This window comes from Chrysochloris asiatica, unplaced genomic scaffold (assembly GCF_000296735.1).
Source record: "Chrysochloris asiatica unplaced genomic scaffold, ChrAsi1.0 scaffold00007, whole genome shotgun sequence".
In the NCBI taxonomy this organism is placed as follows: domain Eukaryota; kingdom Metazoa; phylum Chordata; class Mammalia; order Afrosoricida; family Chrysochloridae; genus Chrysochloris; species Chrysochloris asiatica.
In genome coordinates this window covers 289,759-296,314 of record NW_006408525.1, presented here as the reverse complement: position 1 = coordinate 296,314, position 6,556 = coordinate 289,759, and positions in this window count along the sequence as shown.

Genomic DNA, 6,556 nt, shown 5'->3' with positions numbered 1-6,556 from the left:
ACCAGAATGGAGGTGCGCAGACAGCAAGGGACCAATGAACAGCTACCAAAAGAAAAGAATGTCCGCACCTTTATCTCAGTGGTTCTGCTAGGCGTCTGTGGCGGCTCCGTCCTTACCCCGCGTGGTCTCACCCAAGATGGTGGCTGCTCGAGCAGCCGAGCGTCCTGGACTAGAAAGCAATGGATTTCTTGCTTCTGCCACAAATTCCCCCAGCTGTGAGCCTTCCAACCTTCTAAATATTCCTTTATACGTGATTCAGAGTTCTGGGACCATCCCCTGAACCTGCTTGGTCGGGTATTCTGTGTTGTTGTTGGCGGAGCTCCTTTACTGCACTTCCACCCGGGTGGAAGTTACTGAACTCATTGGAGTCCTGGTGTGCTGTAGGTTAATGCTCTGGATTATAGGGTCAGTTTGAACTGCAAGGTTGGTGGTTCAAGCTCACCAATCGCTCCTTGGAAACCCTCTACAGGTCGCGATGACTCAGAACCAAATGGAAGGCACTAGCAACAACAGCTGAATTCATTTTAAAACTTTGTTAAAATTGTGGCTTAGGTGAAAGTGTACAGAGAAAATTGCTTTCCATTTTCAGTAATTCCTACACGTTTTGTTTTGTGACATTGATGACATTGATCTCCATGATGTAAGAGCTGTCTTCCCACTTCCTCCCTGGGTTTTCCATTTCCCTTCATCTTGCTTTCCTGTCCCTTCCTGCCTTCCTTTAGGCTTTATCCCTGGACACATGCTGCCATTTTGATCTGGTATGGTTGATTGTTCTAATGATTGTGTACCTCTCTGGAGTTATTGTTTACCTTATAGGCCTATCTGTCCTTTGTCTGAAAGTTGAGCCATGGAGATGAGTTTAGTTCCAGGCCTTACGGTATCTAAAGGGCCATAGTCTTGGGGATCCCACCAACCGCTGTAAGACCAGTAAGCCAATCTTTTTTATTATTTGAGTTTTGTTCCACCTTTTTCTCTCACTCTTTCACTGACTTGCTATTATGATACTTTTCAGAGCAGTTGGTAGTGGTAGCTGGGCACCGTCTAGTTCTTCCCGGTGTCACTGTTGTGGAGACCCTGTTTATGTGATCTGTTAGTCCTTTGGACTAATTGCTTCCCTACGTCTTTGATTTTCTTCACTCTTCTTTCCTCTGGATGGAGAGAGACCAATGATTGCACCTTAGCTGGCCACTCATGAGCTTATGGAGTGCAGTTGTTACTCATGATACACATCTGTACATTGTTTTTTGTCAACTGTGTTATGCCAGTTGACTTGAGTGTTCCCTGAGACTATAGTCCTGAGCCCCTAGGCCCCTCAAAGTGTTAGGTTATGGTTGTACTTTTAAGTTTGTTGGTTTGTTTGTTTTTTAAAGTTTCTTACAGTTTATTGATTCTTCACTGTCTCCTCCTTTCTGTTGTTCAGTCCATCTACTACTGACCTTTGTATTTCAGTAATTATAGCTTTCAGTTTGGTTCTTTTTTTCTGACTTCTTTTTCTTTGCTAAGGCTATGTATATTTTTTATATATTCAGGTTCATTCAGAATTGTCTGTTGAAGCATTTTTATCATTACTGCTTGAAAATCTTGGTTAGGTAATTCTGATATCTCTATCATCTTTTGGTGTTGGAATCTGTTGATTGCCTTTTTAATTCAGTTTGCAGTTTTCCTGATTTTGGGTTTGATGAGTTTTCTACTGAAACCTGGACATTTTTATGTTACATTAGGAGACTCCAGATTTTATGTAAACCTTTTTTTCTTGTTTTGTTTGTTTTGACATTGTCCCAGAAGGAGGAGATTGGGGGTGGGGGTGAGGATTCTGCCTCATTACTGCCAGGTGGAGACACAGTACAGGTTTCCCACTCAGTGTCCAAAGGGGGACTCCTCATTACTGTTCGGAAGGTGTTGGGGTTCTAGCTCCCACATGGTGGATAATGATCTTACTACCACTAAAGGATGGTAAGAGTCTTAAATCTCCACTAGGCTGCTTCTGAACCACCTCACAGAAAGAGTAAGAGGTGCTTCATTACCTCCAGGTGGGAGTGGAAGTCGAGGTTCTCCATAGTCTTCACTGACGTGGGGATAGGGAAACTTCACTGCTGACTGTTGTTGTTAATGTTGTCGAGTCGGTTCTGTCTGATAGTGACCCTATATAGAGTTTCCAAGGAGCACCTGGTAGGTTTCAACTACTGACCTTGTACTTAGCAGTCCAGTGCTTATTCTGCAGCTGTAGCAGTGCTTATTCACCAGCAGTCCTTCATTGCTGACTTGTGGTGGCAGTGGTGGTTGTGGTTGTGTACTGTGGAGTCGGTTCCGACTCACTGCTGACTAGTGGGGATGAAAACATCAATTCCTTTCTTGGCCTTCTTTGACCTCGTTCTGATGGAGGGATAGAGGCTCCTCATTCTAGCCTCATGACACTGTGTGCCCCATCGACCTTTACTGGCACAGTTGGGGATGAGGACAGAGTTTTTTCTGTAGTTCTACTAATTTCCTGTTGTAAAGTTCCATCAGATTGATTCCAACTCATAGCAAATCCGGTAGAGGGTTCCCGAGGAATGACTGATGGGTTTGAACCACTGACCTTTAAGTTAGCACCCCAGTGCTTATCCAGAAGCACCATACCAGGACTCCTATGAATATCATAATAAATGAACACAAACTTGGTGGCTTAAAACAACCTAAATTTATTCTTCCATAGGCAAGAAGACCAAAACGAAGGTGTCATCAGAACCATACTCTGTGAATGCTCGAGGGGAGAATTCTTCCTTGTCTCTTCTAGCTTCATAATTTCAGGCGTTTCTTGACTTGTAACTGCATAAATCCAATCTCTGATTTTGTCTTCATGTGGTCTTTTATAAGAACTGTCATAGGAGTATTTAGAGCTAACTGAGATAATCCAGGGTTAACTTAATTGCATCTTCAGATAATTTTTCCAAATGAGATCACATTCATAGGTTTTAGAAAGTAGATATTTCTTTTGGGTGGCTACCATTCAACTTGACCCCTGATGTGGCACTGTAGGATAAGCTCTGGACTGGTAACAATGAGTTCGACAAATCAAACCCACCAGCAGCTCTTGGGAACCACAGGGATCCAGGGTCGCTGTGAGTTGGAACTGACTTAGTAGCACACAATAATACAGTCATTCAGCTGACTACAATAGTGTTCACAGAGTAAGACAACTGTGTAAAAATTTTCAATTTCACTAGACTTCACCTTTTCTAATTCATTAACTACCAGAGTAGGCTTATCTTGTAGCCTTTGTTGTTTTGTCTATCCAGGCTGTAGATATTTCAGGCCAAAATGTTGGGGTATTCAAGGCAAAAAGAAAACCTTGAGAACATGTTGGAGATTTGGAGGTTCTTAGCCAACCAACTATATTTTCAGTCATCTTACGCTTGTTTTGTATATTGTGTCTAGAGTTTTTAGTTGTATGAGTCAGCTTTCTAAATGGCTCATGGAAAAATGGAATGAAAAGATAATGTCATTTTTCTGCAAACATTTTTAAGCCCCCTCTTACTTAGGATGAATAAGAGAAAGTATTTCTCAGAAGTAGAAGTTAGGAAACTATATGTTGGATTTTAGTATCAAAACTTAAAAAATAAATTGTTGTAGTTAGGCATTGCCAAGTCAGTTCCGACTCATAGCAACCTTATGCACAACAGAACAAAACACTGCCCAGTCCTGTACCAGCCTCACAATTGTTACACTGGAGCCCATTGATGCTGCCATTGTACCAATCCATCTCATTGGGGGTTTTGCTTTATTTTGCTGACCCTCTACCTTACCAAGCATGATGTCCTCCAGGGATTGGTTCCTCCTGATAATATATAGAAAGTACTAGAGACAAAGTCTCGCCATCCTGACATCTAAGGAGCATTCTGGTCGTACTTCTTACAACACAGATTTGTTTGTTCTTCTGGCAGTCCATGGAGCTATTAATATTCTGCTGCAATACCATAACTCAAATGCATCCATTCTTTTAAGGTCTTCCTTATTCATTGTCCAACTTTCACATGAATAGGAGGTTATTGAAAATACTCTGGCTTGGGTTAAGCATACCTTATTCCATAAACTGACACCTTTGTTCTTGAGCACTTTAAAGAGGTCTTGTGCAGCAGATTTGCCTAATGTTGTAATATGTTGTTTGATTTCTTGACTGCTGCTTCCATGAGTGTTGATAGTGGATGAAGTCTTTGATGACTTTAACCTTTTCTCCATTTATGTGGATGCTATGTATTGGTCCAGTGGTGAGAATTTTTGTTTTCTTTACATTGAGGTGCAATCCATACTGAAGGCTTAAGTCGTCTTCACTTTCAGCAAGCAAAGTTGTATCATCTTAGATGCCACAGTTTTCTTCATCTCTTCTCAGATTATTTGTCAACATACAGACTGAATAAGTATGATGAAAGGATATAACCTTGGCGCACACTTTTCCTGATTTAAAACCATTCAGCGTCCCCTTGTTCTGTTGGCACACTTGCCTCTTGGTCTATGTATAGGTTCCTTATGAACAGTTAAGTGTTCTGGAATTCCCATTCTTTGCAGAGTTATCCATAGCTTGTCATGATCCACACAGTTGAAAGCTTTTGCATAGTTAAGAAAGCACAGGTAAACATCTTTCTAGTGTTCTCTGTTTTCAGCCAACATCCATCTGACATCAGCAGTGATATCCTTCATGCCATGTCCTCGTCTGAATCTGGCTTGAACCTGTGGAAGTCCCTACTAGTGAACTGTTGCAACCATTTTTCATTTATGTTTAGCAAAATTTTACTTGCATGTCATACTAATGGTACTGTCCAATGATTTTCACATTGTTTTGGGTCATCGCTCCTTTTAATGGGGACATATATGGATCTCTACCCACCAGTTGACCAGGTCGTTGTCCTCCTAATTTCTTGATAGATGAGTGATTGCCTTCAATGCTGCAGCAGTTTGTTGAAAGATTTCAATAGGTATTCTATCAGTTTCAGAGCCTTGTTCTTTGCCAAGGCCTTCAGTGCACCTTGGACTTCTTCCTTCAGTATCATTGGTTCTTTATCATATGCTGTCTCTTGAAATGGTTAAACATTGTCCATTTCTTTTTGGTACACGTATGTGTATTCCTTCCATCTTCTTTTGATGCTTTCCACATCATTCAATATTTTGCCCATTGCAAGTTGAGGCTTGAATTTTATCTTCAGTTCTTTCAACTTGAGAAATGCTGAGCGTGTTCTTCCCGTTTAGCTTTTTAACTCCAGGTTTTTTCACATCTCCTTATACTTGACTTTAACTTCTCAAGCTGCCCTTGAAATTTTTCTGTTCAGCTTCCTGATTTCTAACATTTGCTTTAGCCTCTCTACACTGGAGAGCAAGTTTCATAGTCCCTCTGACATCCCTTTTGTTCTTCTTTCTTCTTAATGACCTTTTGCTTTCTGCCTATATGATGTTCTTGATACCAGTTTACAACTTTTCTTGTTTTTGGTCATTAGTGTCTAATGAATCAAATCTGTTCTTGAGTTAATCCCTAAAATTCAGGTGGGATATGTTCAAAGTCAAATTGTGGCTCTTGTAAATTTGTTTTAATTTTCTTCAGCTTTAGCCTGAACTTGCATATGAACAGTTGATGGTGTGTTCCACAGTCTGCCGCTGGCCTGGTTTTGGCTGATGACGTGGAGCTTTTTTATCTTCTCTTCCCACAGATGTAGTCAATTTGATATCTGTGTATTCAATCTGGTGATGTCCACGTGTTTTAAATGTGATTTTAAAAAGGTGTTTGCAATGAATAAATTATTTGTCTTGCAAAACTGTGTCATGTGATTTCAAGCATTGTTTCTATCACCAAGACCATATTTTCCATCTACTGGTCTTTCCTCTTTGTTTCCAACCTTTGCATTCCAGTCACCAGTAATTATCAATATATCGTGATTGTATGTTTGATCAATTTCACACTGAAGAAGTTGGGAGGATTCTTCAATTTCATTATCACTGGCTTTAGTGATTGGTTCGTAAATTTGTATAATAGTGGTATCAACTGGTCTTCCTTGAAGGCGTATGGATATTATCCTATCACAGGAATCATTATATGTCAAGATAGATTTTGAAATGTTCTTTTTGATGATGAATGTGATGCTTTGCCCCTTCAGTTTGTCATCCTCAGCATAGTAAACCATATGATTGTCAGATTCAAAATGGCCAATACCAATCCATTTTAGCTAACTAATTCCTAGGATATTGATCATTATGCATTCTATTTTATTTTTGACAACTTTCAGTTTTCCTAGATTCGTACATTCCATGTTCTGATTATTAATGAATGTTTACAACTGTTTCTTCTTATTTTGAGTTGTGCCCCATCAACAAATGAAGGTCCTGAAAGCTTTACGCCATTTACATCATTAAGATAAACTCTAATTTTAGGAGGCAGCTCTCCCCCCGTCATATTTTGAATTCCTGCCAACCTGATGGACTGATCTAACGGCACTGTATCTTAACAGTATACCGATGCTGTTCATAATAAAACTGACAGATGAGTTGTTGACTTAATTGAAATTTAAAAAATAAAGTAAATATGAAGACT